Below are 17,119 nucleotides of genomic sequence, written 5' to 3'. Positions count from 1 at the left end.
AATATTTTTATAAGAGCATATTGTATTTTATGAATTATTAAATAAAAATTTTATTACATATAGGTTTATTACATATTGGTAAGTCGATCAGAAACTATATTTACACTGAATGTTAATAGTAAAAAGCTATTAAAAAATCTATTATTTGTATTTATTTGTTAATAATTAAGACTTAAATATTAGCAGTAGCAGTAATCTTGTTCCTTTCACAAAATGTTTTTTAATTATTTTTAATTTAATTTACATTTATCCCAAAGTGATCTCTGAATAATCATTCAATGATGAATTTAATAGTTACATTCTCGGTTATATTAATTGGATTATAAATTAAAATAAACTACAGTTTCCAGCTTCTACTACAACATTATTTTATATTTTATTTTATGTTTTTAATTTTTTAAACGCAGTCTGCACCTCGTGTTGGTGATTTTACACGTAATATAAATAAATTGATACTACTGATGAGTAGGTAAGTACCGTATTGTTTAATCAAATTATTTACACGATTATTAACTAAAAAAATATCTATGAAGTATAAACATCCGCATTTCTATTAACTATAAATTCATAATTGTATGAGCTATACATGTTACATATATTTTTCGAAAAAACTATTTAAAAAAACAAGAATAATTCCTATTTTATGTCACACGGGTTGAACTAGCAACTGACTGCTACGACAACTGTGCAATTTTTTTTAAGCATAATACGTTTTGAAAACGTCCAGAAAAGAGTTTGTTTTAAGACTGTCTGTCTTGATAACAACTAATTTAATTTAGAGTGTATTGTTATATTATATTATAATGAAATTAATAATTATAGTAAAATATATAATTGCAAGACATTTAATACCTATATCTATAGCCATCTAGGGTATAACCTACACTAAAAAAGGTGTAAGTATGCTAATAAAATATATGAGGTGTATAATGAATTTATGTATATAAAAATATAAAATTTAAAGATTAATAACATTATATTGTTTTAAATACTTCGCGCAAACCTAAGGTGATACCCGGCGTATAGTATAACATGCAAAAAGGTGCGTATTAAACTTGGCGTGGTGAAACGAAGACGGTCTCGCGTATTTTATACATTGCGTTATTGGGATTAAACTTATAAATGCTTCTACGTCACCCCTAGTTAACAGATTGTCCGTGGCAATGAATATTTAATTTAAGTTTAAAAAGTAATTAATGTAAAATAGTAGGTAATAATATGAAAACAAACTTACTCGTAAACATCTACTCTTCCGGTGAAACGTAGCTAGAGTGCCGCCATCGCCGAAGAAACAGCTATCTTCATCCATCTTCATCTAATCACCTCACTCCGATGAACTGAAACTTGAAAGTATCGAAATATTTTATGAAAATAACCTGATCAATCGAAATTTGCGAGTTTATGTTACAACTTATCCGGTTTAACGAACTGTCCGTTTATATTTGTAGCCTATTATTTTTTTGTTCACTGAAATCAAAATATACAATATATTATATTTATTATACAATAGTATTTCTGAAACTATTAGAATTGTTAACCGTCGCCAACGAATTTCGACAATTGACGACTGCCATAGATATTATAAAATATATTATGCCATAGATATTATAAAATATATTATTTATTATGATAAATCCAAAGAACTTATATATTATTATATAAGTACTCAGTATACCTTTACGGTATATTTATTATAAATAATTTATAAATCGTATGTTCTTTTACAGAAATCTTTGTGATCTGCAGTGCACCTATTCTGGTTTTCTATTTCAATTATAGTTCGCATGCCAAATTTAACTATACAAACTGGTCCGCAAGTTTATAGACATTCTAATACATTCAGTGCCAATAGACAAAGTGTTTGAGAAGTTATATATTTTTGGTACCTAATTAATTTACAATATGAATTATTATAAGTTACCTATGTAGGTACTTGTCCAAAACTCGACTACCTGCAAATCATTGGTTTTTATGGTATAGCCTTACAAAGTTCACGATTTTCGGTGTTTTACGCACACGTACAACGCTTAAAGTTTACCGAGCTTAAGTATTACAAATTAATTTTTTTTTTAAACTAGGTAAATCAACGTTTTAAAATTGATGATGCAAAAATAATTCTGACACCCACCCATGGTGGTTTTATATAACAAGTCGAGGGATGTTTTTGATTTTAATTGTTCGAGCAAGCGCAGTGTGGTACACCGGGTACATATGAAAATACCAAAAATTTCAATTAGTTATAATACATACAACTTAAAAATAAGACTGACCGCCAAGTTCAGACTTCCCTGACGTTTTCAGTTAAAAACTAATGATTTCCGGCAATTATTTTTTGCAATATCGTTCTTAATTCGTTGTTACTTGTAATATATACATATGCCTATTTTAAAAATATTATTCGTGGGTAATTGAAACGTCTAAAATATATTATCATATACAAATACGATAATAAACAAATAATAATAATTAAACTTAAACGGCTACGGTATTAATGATATTTAATAATATCAATATAAATATAGTATACAATATCCTAGGCTGACAAATCGTCTCCACTTAAAATCGTTTTTCGTATACTATGATATTATATCATTGAATTCAAATTTAACACTATCCATTTCAGTCACCCACTTGTAACCTACTGTTCAGCAGAGTCAATTCCAATTTTTTTTTTTAGATTCTGAGGTAAGCGATGAATGTATTGATTTTACAATGATGTGTGTTTTTTTTATTTTTTTTTTGTGTCTGTCATCACCTTTTAGGACAGTAAAAGTGCTTGAATTTTCTTTAACAGTAACTTTTCAGATAGGAAAGTGAATCTAGTTGGTACTATGGGGGGTCAAAAGTAAAATTTTCCCAGTAGTTTTCAAAAGCGACGTGAAAAACAAAGGAAAAACGGGAATTTTTTACGCAAAGTCCGTTTTCGATAAAATTGATTTTAGTTTTTGGTGCAACTCTAAAACAAATGACTGAATGCTTATATTAGCATTTTCTATATATCATAACATTTTCCAAATATTTTGACTTATTTTGAGCTGTTTACGGACATTTTCAGTTTCCATTTTATTTTAGTTTTTTTTTCTATAAATATCAATAAAATGTTATTTGTTGGTTAAAAAAGCTTGAAAATTTAATAGAAGGTTCCTAGGTTATTGTTTCAAAGGCAGATGAAAAAAATTAAAAATCCTTAGTCACGGTTTTTATTTATAAGCATTTAAAGTTCAAATATTGACAAAATACGGAAAAATCACGAAAATTATCAAATTATTTTGAGTTGAGAATTCATAAAAATTTTTCTTTTTCAATCTAAGATTCAAAATTGTAATACAAGATCATCCATAAGTTTACCTACCTATATCAAAAAAAAAATGTCTACAAGAAAGTCAAATTAAATTTTTATGAACGTTTGAAATTCATATTTTTACAACATATGATATTCACTCGATTTCTCATGTAACGATTTTCTTATTTTGTTGTAATTAAAAAACGTATGACTGTAGATACTTGAAAATTTCACTGAATGTTTATATTAGCATTTTCTATACATGATAAAATTTTGAAAATAATTTGATTCTTTTTGAGCTGTTTACGGACATAGTCAGTTTTCAATTATTTTAGTTTTTTTTTCTATAAATATCAATAAAATTTTATTTGTTGGGTAAAAAAAGCGTGAAAATTTAATATAAGGCTGCTGATATATCGTTCTAATAGAAGTTGAAAAATATTAAAAATACATAGACACAATTTTTTTTTATAAGCATTTAAAGTTCAAATGTTGACAACATTTATCAATTTTATAATTTATTAATTATTTTGTAGTTAAAAATGTATAAAATGTTTAACTTTTATGGCTAAGGATTAAAAATTCAAAACAAGGTTCCACGTAAATAGGTTATATATAAATTACTTTATTCACTATAATATCATCAAATATACTTGGTAATATCATAGGCTGACGGACCGTTTTCGCTCAGAATCGTTTTTCTTATACAATGGTATTATATCATTGAATTCAAAATTAACACCATCCATTACAGTGACCCACTTGTAACCTACTGTACAGCAGAGCGACATCCACTTACCCACCTTTTTTCAATTGACCTCCCTTTTTATTTAATTCCTGATAAACGAGGTTTGGATAAGTACCTACCTACATAATAGGTACCTGTCCTACCTATATTAATTAAAAACTATTTTTAACACGACGTATTTACTTATTATTTTTGTCTTTTAGTTTATAAAATAGACTTATAGACTAATAGAATTCTCAGGGTTTCCTTTCCACATTTTTTTACATTGTACTAAATCTAATTTTTTTCCGCACATATTTACAAAGACTAAAACAGATATCTGACTATGTTTATATTTGTATTTAGACTTTATAGTTTGTAATTTAATATTGACTGTAGACCCAGCCAAACACAATATTATTTTAAATTAAACATTATTTTATGTCCTTCATAAATTACAATCACATAGTAGAGTCCGTGCAGGACCTTTTATCATTTAATTTCTTTGCATCCTTTATAATTTACATTTATTTTTATACATTTTTTAATACATATATTACCGTGATACACCTCTGATCATAATAACTGTTCGCATTATTATAATGTAAACAACACCTAGTTTTTGGATTGTAGTTAATATGTATTGCAGTATTTAGCTTCCAGCGTATTCTTTTGTTTAGTGTTATTTCACCCAGATTTCTCAAACAATTTTTTTTTCACTTCATTGAACTCTAGTAGATTTTTTTGTATAACAATTTTTCAAGATTACCCGGCTATACCTGGGAGTACGCTGAGTACCTGTGTACATAATATATAATTTGAAAAGAGACTGGCTACATTCTCTCACGTTCCCCATTCAATTTATTTTTTTATATATTTTACTTTTTTTGATTCTTTTATATATATCTTTTTTTAAAACATTAACAACTTGGTGCCATATGATTTTTTTTAAATTTTTTATCTGCTTCTTAAAATGCGTTTGCCTGCGGTAGCCCACGTTCCCCTTTCAATTTTTTTTTATAAATTTAATTCAATTGATTTTTAATATGAATATTTTCAAATTTGTGAGTTTTCAGAGAATTTTTTTCTGTTATTTAATTCCTATCTAGATCTTTCTATATAGATTTTTTAAACACTGACAAGCCGGCGCCAACACTCTCCTTCATATTTTTTTTTGTAATGTAACTCTACTTGAATATTTAAGTATTGACGGGAAAATTGATAACTTGGTGCCTGTAAATAATCAATCTTTAATGAACTAAATATTTTAAATAGTTTTTTCTGTTTAAGATTCTGGGCATTTTCGTTTGAAATTTGTAATGTGTATTCCTACAGTTAAATTTTTTCAAAATTTTTTTTTGTTTTCCTAAAATGCATTTGCCTGCGGGCGCCAACACTCTCCTTTAATTTTTTTTTTATGATTTAACCTCTAGCCAAATATTTTAAACATTGACAATCGGGTACCCTTGAAATATCCTTATCTTTAATGAACTAAATATTTTAAATAGTTTTTTTTGTTTAAGAATATGGGCATTTTAGTTTGTACTTTGTAATGTTTATTCCTATAAATTTTTTCAAAATTTTTTTTTGGTTTCCTAAAATGCATTTGCCTGCAGGCGCCAACACCCTCCTTCAATTTTTTTTTTTTGGATTTAACTCTAGCCAAATATTTTAAACATTGACAATATAGTACCTCTTGAATAATCCTTGTTTAATGAAATAAATATTTTAAATAGTTTTTGTTTCTATTATATAATCTAAAAATTTCCATTATCTACAGTTATTCATTTTTGAGTTAACTGCACGAAAAAAACCAAATGGTTTGTTTACTAATGCTTTTGAATAGTACTGGGGAATTTTTATTTTTACCTTTCTAAAGTACCAATTATATCCAATTTTGTAATCAGAAACCACTCTCAAATTTGAAAATCAAAGCATTATTTTGTCTACATATCGGGTACTTATATGTATAAATATACAAAAAAAAACACATCGTAAAATCAATAAATGTAATGTATTACATTGTTTAATGTATTAAACAGCTTTATTTATACAATAATTACAATTTATAGATTCTTTATTGTACAGCTAAGTACACGATAGTATTAATTAATATTTTATTCTAGATTGATGAAAAATTCCAAATTTACACGGCCGCCGCAAATTAAATTCGATCCCGGCGGCCGGCATCGAAATAACGACCCCGGGTCATCCGCACCAACGCCTTACCTACCTAACTACCTACTGAGTTGTCGAATCTATGACTCTTAGCCGTTTCGCCGTCCCGGCGAATTACGCACGAGGATTGGACGTCCGCAGAGGGCTTTTGAGCGGGTGATCCCACCGCTTTGGGCAGCGGACGACCGGCTCCGCCACCCTCGGACGTCGTAACGGCGAGATTTTCGAAAAAAATCGAACCCTCCGACGCATGTATTTATGCCCGTATATAGTAATACCCACTCGACGGCGGCGATATCGGCACTCGGCTCTCAGCGTCGTCCCAAGGCCCCGGGACTCGTACCGGAGACGCGCGCGGTCTGTAAATTTAGCGGGGAACGCGAATAAGGTCCGAGCGGGGACGCGGAGAGTCCTCGGATGGAGTAAAGACGAAAAATCCGAAGAAATTTTGAAAATTTTGAAAAAAATCGTGAAAAGTGATAAAGAGCGTTGATAACGCAGCGACGGCTCCACCGCCGCGGGAGACCGCCTATCGAATTTTTTCATTGGTAGTCTCTTACGCTAGTTCAAATAATCGTCAGAGAAGCACCCTCGGGTTTCTGTTTTATATAGAGAGACTAGCTCTCCGAGCGTCGCTGGGGGAGACCCCCAAACCCCCCGGGGTTGGTGAGGAGTGTTGTCGATGTCGAAAGCCGCAGTGATCTTGTGGTCTGGTCGTCAACTCAAGCCGACGCGGTGTATGGGTGATACAGAGGTCTAGTGATAGGGATCTGTGAAAAAAATTAGTAAAGAGGATTTTGGATTTATGATAAGAACGGTGGATTTGTGATAAGGATGGTGGATTATTGATGAAAATAAGTGATAAGGATTTTGGATTAATGAAAAGAATAATAGATTTTGATAAGAAAAGTGGATTACTGATAAGGATGTTGGATTAATGATAAGAATGGAGGATATGTGATAAGGATGATAAATTAGTTAACCGGACAGCTGTAAGTTTCTTACTGCCGTCAAAAACGCCAAATCAAGTAATGAAATTCAAATATTTCGGACTGGCCAACTAATCATATAGCCACCACGATTTATTTGGGCCATTTGGGGTCTAGCCGGTCAGTCACCTACCTCGACGTTGGACTTATATGTCTCGATGTTCATTACTGCTGCAGAAACCGCAAATTAAATAATAAATTACGTGAAAAAAAATGTAAAACATTTCGGGCGTCCATGCAAATCATATAGCCGACGTCTTTTTTTGAGTGTCTAGCAGGTCAGTCACCTCGAATGACGTTTGCCGTAGTAATAAGGGTAGGCTATCCAACTTCGTCGGATAGCGGACAATTTGCGACGGCCGGGTCACGTCTCACTTCGTCAGGTATGCAATCTGACTGCGTCGAATCGCGGACAGCGTTCATTACTGTCGCCGAAAACGCAAAATTAAGTAATAAATTACGTGAAAAAAAATTCAAAACATTTCGGGCTTTTATGCAAATCATATAGCCACCGTCTTTTTAGGGTGTCTAGCAGGTCAGTCACCTCAGTGGTGCGGGTAGGCAATCCGACTTCGTCGACTATACGAAAACGATTTCCTCCACTTTACAAACTTTATTTATTCGGGAAAAATCCTGGTCACTGAAGATATCGTTCAAGTAATAAGTAATAGTTAAAATTAGTTATATACAAAAAAAAAAATATTTATATTTTATAACGTTTATTTCTCTAGGTTTTGTTACCAGCTGCAAATCTCTTGCAATTAAAAGAAATAAATGATTTTTTACAGTCACAACTGTGCCCGACAAATTGTATTTGCATGTACGCAATAGCTGATATTTATAGCTTAATTTATTTATAGCGAAATTGTTAACAAGTTTATATATTTAAGAGCACTTTTCGTAAAAAATATTATTTTTTAATATGAATTTATAAGGACATGTTATTTATTGTTGTTATAATTTGAATCATAGAGAAGTTATTAATGGTGAAGAATTCGTCAATAGGGCAATTAATAAAGCAAAATGTGGAAAAGAGATAAAAAAAGGTGTTGGAAATGGTGATGGAAAAGGTGATAAAACTGGAAAATAGGTGATGGAAACTGGGAAAAGGTTGGTTGAAATGGTGACGGGGAGAGGAAAAGGGTGAAAAATATGGGGAAAGGTGATTGGAAAACAGCTGATAAAATTGGAAAAAAGTGATGAACTGGAAAAAGGGTGATGTAAAATGGGAAAAAGGTGATGAACTGGAAAAAGGGTGATGGAATCTGGAAAAAAGGTGATTGAAAATTACAAAAAAAGGTGATGAACTAGGAAAAGGTGATGAAAACTGGAAAAAAGGTGATGAACTGGAAAAAAGGTTGATGGAAACTGGAAAAAAGGTGATGAAAAAGGTGAGGAACTGGAAAAAAGGTGATGGAAAATTACAAAAAAGGTGATGACCTACGAAAAGGGTGATGGAAATTGGAAAAAAAGGTGATGGAAACTGGAAAAAGGGTGATTGAAAATTACAAAAAAAGGTGATGGACTGGAAAAAGGGTGATGTAATCTGGAAAAAAGGTGATTGAAAATTACAAAAAAAAGGTGACTGGAAAAAGGGTGATGGAACCGTGATAAATCTGGGAAAAGGTGATGGAAAATAGGTGATGAACTGGAAAAAAGGTGATGGAAACCGTGATAAATCTGGAATAAGGTGATGGAAACTGGAAAAAGGATGATGAACCGGAAAAAGGGTGATGGAAACTGTAATAAATCTGGAAGAAGGTGATGGAAACTGGAAAAAGGTGATTAACTGGAAAAAAGGGTGATGGAAAAGGTGATAAAAATGGAAAAAGGTGATAAAAATGGAAAATAAGAAAAAAGTTATGGAAATGGTGATGGTGATAAAAGTTGTGATGGTAATGGAAATTGTAATGGTAATTTTTCTTTCATGAAACTGTTTTTGTATAGTAGTCTGGTTGTTGCATAGATGCCAGCCTGAATTACCTTTGCCATGAATCGTGATGACGAGATCATTGAATGCGGAGCGTAACAAAAAATAGTATGTGTGATTTGTGCGGGAAGGCAATTTCCTCCCTTGCCACATTACTATTTAAATGACAAACCAATGAGTGATTACTTACAGCTGGTCACAATATTTCAATACAATTTTGATGATGTTGCCTATGATTAAGAAACTTTATACATTATTCATTAGACGTTGAAGATGAATATGTAATATACGAATCGACAATTTTCTTATCGATTTTCCTGGTTCATACCGCATTGTGATAGGTACCTACGAAATTAATTCGGTAACAATTCTAAAATACAATAATTTTTTTTTATTTTAATGTTATTCGATGTGATATAAAAAAATCTGCCTCCAAAGGGGAAATAAAGTGGTTGTAAGTATACAACAGTGGCACAAATACATAAACATATTCATTTTATCTGTTTCATCTGTTGGGGTGGTAAACTTGGCTCCCTCATTATGTTTTTTGATTTCTAAGTATTCAGGTGATTTACAAATTCGGGGAATATATTTACAATTATTTATAATGGATTTACAATTGTTTACAATTTGTACGGAGTCGATAGGTGAAAGTGGGGGGGCCAGCTTCATGTACGTGATATTACGATGTCTGCCATAATCCGTTGTCACTGGTTATGATTAGCTGGTGGCTATAGTAGTGTTATATAATTCGATAAATAATTGCTTTTTGGAAAAAAAAAACAATCATGCAAAAAAAAGAATATTGGGTAATTAATACCATTGGTGATTGGTTACAGGTAAATGGTAAACATAATTTGTAATACGTAGTTTATTAGTTCAAAATATGTATACCAGGGAACCAATTTGCAATTATAAGTTGAATATTATCTATTTTTTTGCATAGTTTTGGCAAGCAACTTGACTTGCTAATTCTGAAAACCAACTTGCTATTACTTGCTAATTATTCGCTATTTTTGGGCATACTTTTGATGTGTATTGGTTAACGTTGTTCCATGCAATATTATATAAACTAAAAAGTGTTCAATTACTTTTGGTTTTAAATTTTCCTGCAGAGTGAAATACAGTAATTATTTGAACGGATTACTGAAATTTCGTATATATTGTATTTTATTTGAGTGTTGTATAATGTTTTAAATTCGTATTATGATACGAACGTACAGTTATCGTATTATACATATTATTGTTACGTGCAATATTGAGTATAACACATTTATATCTACTATACGATTGTTAAAAATAATTGTTTTCGTATGCTATTTTTCTTGTGTGCTCCTTTTAACCCCTAACTGCTCAATTATTGAAAATTTAAATATAAAAACGTACCATGACAGATGAAAGTAAAAACAATAATGTTGTTTTGACACTTGAAGTGTATTAAAGAAAAATACAGTAAACAAACTAGAAAAGTACGTTCATTATAGACGTATATTACAAAGAGAAATCAATAGAGGCGATAAAAGTTTTTCAAACTTAAGTCATTAAATTATTTCCATATTTTATTTAACGTTTATATACATTATACATACATATATATTACTTGTATGTACATTTATATATTATATATATTATATTATTGTGAGTAAAGATATAAGATAATGCACGTAACAGTCAATAATTATCTCGATAACGTCGCTCACGAGGGAATACAAATCATCAAGACTTTATCGGTATATACAAATTGTATTTGTAGTCCGTACTTGTAGTGGCGTATTTAGGGGACATAGGGGAGAAATTACTCAGTGGCACGAAATTCCTAGGGACGCCGACGCTAGAGGTAAACAATTTTTCAAATAATTAATGATATTTCTACAATTTAAAATTATTCATACCATAATTATTGCATTTTTTATAATATATTTTGATTTATTGAGAAATTCAATACTTGTAGTGATAACCGTATCTTAATCAAACTAACAATTCCATTTGCACACCACGTTTTTAGACTATGTCTCTGGCATGGTTATTGATATCATAATATATGTAAGTACATTTTTTACCTTTGACCCCCCCCCCCCCCCAAAGTACCAACTAGATTCAATATCCTATCAGAAAAGATACTGATGAAGAAAATCTAAGCATTTTTACTGTCCTAAAAGGTGATGACAGACACAAAAATTAAAAATTAAAAAAAACACACATCATTGTAAAATCAATAAATTCATTGCTCCGCTAAGAGTCTAAAATTGTTGAGGCAAATTTAAAACATGAAGATTATTTATAAATTATTAATATATTTTGTTTTAAAAAAATACTGAATGTACGTTAAAAACGTAAATTACCAAGTTACAACAAACTTTCAATCAAAATTGTACTATTGTATATTTTATAGATTACTATTAATCGTAAGTTGGTATCTGCTGTTCATTAGGTGTCTAGAGACTTTAAATATATAATAAATAATATTAGGCAAATATATTTTAGGGCAAGAGATGCTGTAGCATCCTAGTATCCCAACCAGTCCACGCCTGGGCACCGCCACCACCACCCCCAAAAATCAACGGAGCCACGGCTCAAAAAAAACCGCCTCGCCACGCCACTGAAGTACGTTGTACAATGGGTTAAACAAATTCAAAAATCTATTACAAATATTATGTAGGTATCTTATTTATATTTTACTTCATACCTGCAGGTCCCCACTGACTAAATTCAATTTTTACTAAAACTCAGTGAACCAATCATGAGCTAGTAAATTACCTGTGTTTTATTATTATGTTAATAAGTTCACAATTGATTCAATAAAATATGTTTAGTGCATGCTTAGCTATTTTGCACAGGTTCCACACCTATCATAACAATATAAATAAGTGATCTTATTACATTAATATTTCATATTACTACAGTTTTTAGATTGTGAGCGAATCGATGAATGTATTGATTTTACAATGATGTGTTTTTTTTTTTTATTTTATTTTTTTTAGTTTTTTTGTGTCTGCAACACCTTTTCAGGACAGTAAAAGTGCTTGTATTTTCTTCAACAGTAACTTTTCTGATAGGAAAGTGAATATAGTTGGTACTTTGGGGGGGGGGGGGCGACGTGAAAAACAAAGAAAAATTTAAGAAAAACTTGAATTTTTACGCAAAATCTGTTTTCGAGACAATCGATTTTGGTTTTTGGTGCAACTCTAAAATAAATTACCGTAGGTACATGAAATGTTGACTGAATGTTTATAATAGCATTTTCTATACACCATAACGGACATTTTCAGTTTCCATTTTATTTAGTTTTTTTTTCTATACATATCAATATAATTTTATTTGTTGTTAATCCATAGTCACAATTTTTTTTTATAAGCATTTAAAGTTCAAGTATTGACAAAATAAGGTAAAAATGACGAAAATTTGCAAATTATTTTGAGTTAGAAATTTATAAAAAATTTTCTTTCTAAATCTAAGATTTAGAAATGTAATACAAGATTTCTCATAAGTTTGTCTACTTTTATCAAAAAAAAAAATGTTTACAAGAAAGTCAAATTAAATTTTTATAAGCGTTTAAAATTCATATTTTTACAACATTTGATATTCACTCGATTTATCATGTAACGATTTTCTTATTTTGTTATAATTAAAAAACGAGTGACTGTAGATACTTGAAAATTACACTGAATGTTTATATTAGCATTTCCTATACACGATAAAATTTTGAAAATAATTTGACTCTTTTTGAACTGTTACGGACATTGTCAGTTTTCAATTTTCTAAGTTTTTTTTTCTATAAATATAAATAAAATTTTATTTGTTGGGTAAAAAAGCGTGAAAATTTAATTCAAGGCTCCTGATATAATGTTAAAATATCAGTTGAAAAATATTAAAAATACATAGGCACAATTTTTTTTTATAAGCATTTTAAAATTTCCGTAAAAAAATCATATAGCCGCCGCGATTATTTTGGTGTCTAGCAGGTCAGTCATCTCAGTTTTCCGGGTAGGCAAATTACGTGAAAAAAAAATGTAAAACATTTCGGGCGTCTATGCAAATCATATTGCCACCATCTTTTTTTGAGTGTCTAGCAGATCAGTCACCTCGAATGACGTTCGCCGTAGTAATAAGGGTAGGCTATATCCGACTGCGTCGAATCGCGGACAGCGTTCATTACTGTCACCGAGAACACAAAAATTAATTACGTGAAAAAAAATTCAAAATATTTCGGGCGTCATGCAAATCATATAGCCGCTGTCTTTTTAGGGTGTCTAGCAGGTCAGTCCGACTGCGTCGAATCGCGGACAGCGTTCTTTACTGTCGCCAAAAACGCAAAATAAGTAATAAATTATTACGTGAAAAAAATTCAAAACATTTCGGGCTTTTATGCAAATCATATAGCCACCGTCTTTTTAGGGTGTCTAGCAGGTCAGTCACCTCAGTGGTGCGGGTAGGCAATCCGACAGCGTTCATTACTGTCACCGAAAACACAAAATTAAGTAATAAATTCAAAATATTTCGGACGCATATATTCAAGCCTGTATAAGATAGTAATAGCGACACGACGGCGGAGCTCTCCGCGATGTCAATCGGCCCACGGACTCGTCGCGAACGAAGTGCATGTAGGAGGGAACGCGAAAAAAGTTTCAACGGAACTGTACGGAGTCCGAATAGTCGGTAAAACTCGAATTTTGAAAAAAAATCGTAAAATTTTCGTTAATTACGAATAATATAGGCGGAAGTGATAGCAAAAGGTAAATAACGAAAAAAAAAATATGGATTATCACGGCCGCCGCAAATTAACGACAATCCGGGCGACCGGCATCGAAACCACGACCCGCAAGTCATCCGCCTAAACCTACCTACCTACCTAACTATCGAGTTGAAAACTGATGTCAAATCTATGACTCTTAAACCGTAATGCGCAAGAAAATCTATCACTCCGACGCATATAATCAAGCCTGTATATAGTAATAACGACGTGACGCCGCTAAATTAATTATTGTTGTTCATCAATTACTTATTTAAAAACAATATTTACTACACGTACCTACATAAGCAATATCAAATGGTATAGGCATATCATAATCATAGGCGTGCGCACAGGGGCAGCAAGGTGTGCTCTTGCTGCCCCTGGACGGTTTGAATATTGCATGGGCCGAACTGGTCCAAGCTGGGCCAACACACCGGTAATGGACAATACAAAATGAGTTGGTTATCCAAAAAGACAAAAAAACACATCGACAACAGACTTCTACAGTATTCTATGACCATTATTTATTACAGATGTATCATACTATCATGTGCATAAATGCATAATATGAGAAGTTATCTATATAGTAATAGACAATAGTATAATTGATTGAAAAATGAAAACTAAAAATAAACATGATTCCCGTGTTCCGTCATAACGATGCAGTACACAGATACTATTAATAATTTCATTATCAATTTACCACTGTCCCTCACTCCCTCATTCTATTGCAGTTAATACTTTATTACATTCGATTTGTCATTGTCATATTTGCTGTTGATTGTTGTTGATGCATACTCGCCTAGTCGGCACTTTTTTTGTTGTCTTAAGATGTTTACAATCATTCCTGTTACGAGCTAAATTAACTATTGTCAAGAACAAGTTAAGGAACACTATCGGCCAAGAAAGACTGAATGCTTTAGTTTTTTTATTTGTTGAACAAGAACTAACTAATAGTGTTGATGTAAATAGTGTGATTGATGAATTTAAACACTCATTCCCAATTAAACGTCGGCTTGTATTATAATAATAAAGAATAATGTGTTATTGATATTTGATGTATTGTTAATTTTGATATGGTATACCGGTGTTGAGCAAAAACAATTTATGATTAACCAATGATTATCGTTTGAAATAGTTTTATTTAAAGGTCAAAGGTTAAATTTTGATTTTGAGCTTAAAAATATTAACTTAATACCCATGTATGGGCCGGAAAAAATATTCGCTGCCCCCGACTTGAAACTCTGCGCACGCCTATGATCATAATACAATATTTAACTGCCAGAATTTAATTAAATACATAATAAGTTATATTTTGTCTATTAATATACATAATTTGACTCACCTAAAAACTGTAATATTTTATTATATATTTAATATTTAACCACATAGTCGTTTGACATGGGCTCATAACCTACCTATATGTTAGTTTTTTTTTTAATTTAAATAAGGCTTCAACTCCTGAGGTTATGAGGCTGGCCTACCTATATAGTATCCTCACAACCAAGTTACCTCAATCACTTGAACTGTAATATATTAAGCACAACATAATATACAATACTATACATGTACGTTAGTTTTGTTATTATTGTCTATTCTATAGTTGATTTCATATAATACTCATAATTAAACCTACCTATATAAGTTGTTTCAAATAGTATATAGTCATATAATCATACAATTTAATTTCCAGACCTTAATAAATACATACATTTTTACTATGTTTATTAATATTGTATTATTTAAAATCTGTAGCATCGTTTGTATTTTACACCAAATTTGACTCACCTAAAATCTGTAATGAATGAAGTGGGTACTACATAGTATACATTTAGTTTAGTTATTATTAGATAATAAAAGCATTAGCTGTGTATATTTGTTATATTTTATTAATTTGATTTTATGCTAATGATTGAACCTATCAAACGATGCTTAATAAATGTAGCTAATTATTTATCAAATAGTTTAATTGATCACTTAATACTCACAACTAAACCTACCTACATAAGTAATATCAAATAGTATAGCCATATCTCTATACAATTTAACTGCCACAATTTAATTAAATACATGTAGATCTATTAGTTTATAATAATTATTGTATTATATAGTATCTGCAGCAGCTTTGTATCATACATAAAATTTATAATTAGCAAATTATATTACCTCAAACAATTAACTGCCCTAAAAACTGTAATATATTTAGTACTACCTACATAGTATACATGTAGGTAAATTATATTACTATTGTCTAATTCAAGTATAAAAGAACCGTCCCATATATTCCATAAGTTCTATTTTGTTATTATATTAATATTATTTAGAATCTGTTGCAGTATATTTTGTATGCTACACTAAATTTATGATTACCAAATCTGACTCACCTAAAAACGGTAATATATAATGTACCCACTACATAGTATAGGTATTTCATATTTAATATTTAACCACATAATCGAACCCAATAAATATTACTCAATAAATGTAGACAATAAAAGCAATAGCTGTGTATATCAATTTTTTTATTTACCTTTAAATTAACTGTTTATTAATTTGATTTTATGCTCTTTACTATGTAGTAGGTACATAATATATTGCAGTTTTTAGGTGAGTCAGAACTGGTAATCATAAATTTAAAGTTAAATTGTATAATGGTATGGCTATACTATTTGATATTACTTATGTAGGTAGGTATTGTGTATTTAATCATGAGTATAAAATCAAATTAATAAATAGATAATTAAAAGGTAAATAATATATTACAGTTTTTAGGTGAGTCAAATTTGGTAAACAAAAATTTAGTGTGGCATACAAAATATACTTACCGGCAGTATAGTCATATCGACCAATCGATTAATAATAATATATTGTAATACACTCTGCGTTGAAGTATTCGTACATTTCCGTCACATCCATTGTCGACTCGAGCTAGGATAGCCACCCTCGGACGTCGAAAACGCGATATTCGCGAAAAAAATCGAACCCTCCAACGCATGTATTTATGCCTGTATATAGTAATACCCACTCGACGGCGGCGATATGGATACTCTGCTCTCGGCGTCGTCCCGCGGCCCCGGGACTCGTCCCGGATGAAATACGGCCGCCTACGGCCTAGAAATTTAGCAGGGAACGCGAATACGTCTTCGTCCCGGAGGTCGGACCTCTCAAAGGCGAAAATTTTCGAAAAATCGTCAAAAACGTGACGAGGCCGCGACCACGGCGACGGATTTCTCCGCCAAGGCTCTCTCTGCGAACGGGGTGCGGCCGCGCGCGGCCTATA

The sequence above is a fragment of the Metopolophium dirhodum genome, chromosome 6 (genome assembly GCF_019925205.1).
Source record: "Metopolophium dirhodum isolate CAU chromosome 6, ASM1992520v1, whole genome shotgun sequence".
Taxonomy (NCBI): Eukaryota; Metazoa; Arthropoda; class Insecta; order Hemiptera; family Aphididae; genus Metopolophium; species Metopolophium dirhodum.
This window is presented reverse-complemented; position numbering follows the sequence as displayed.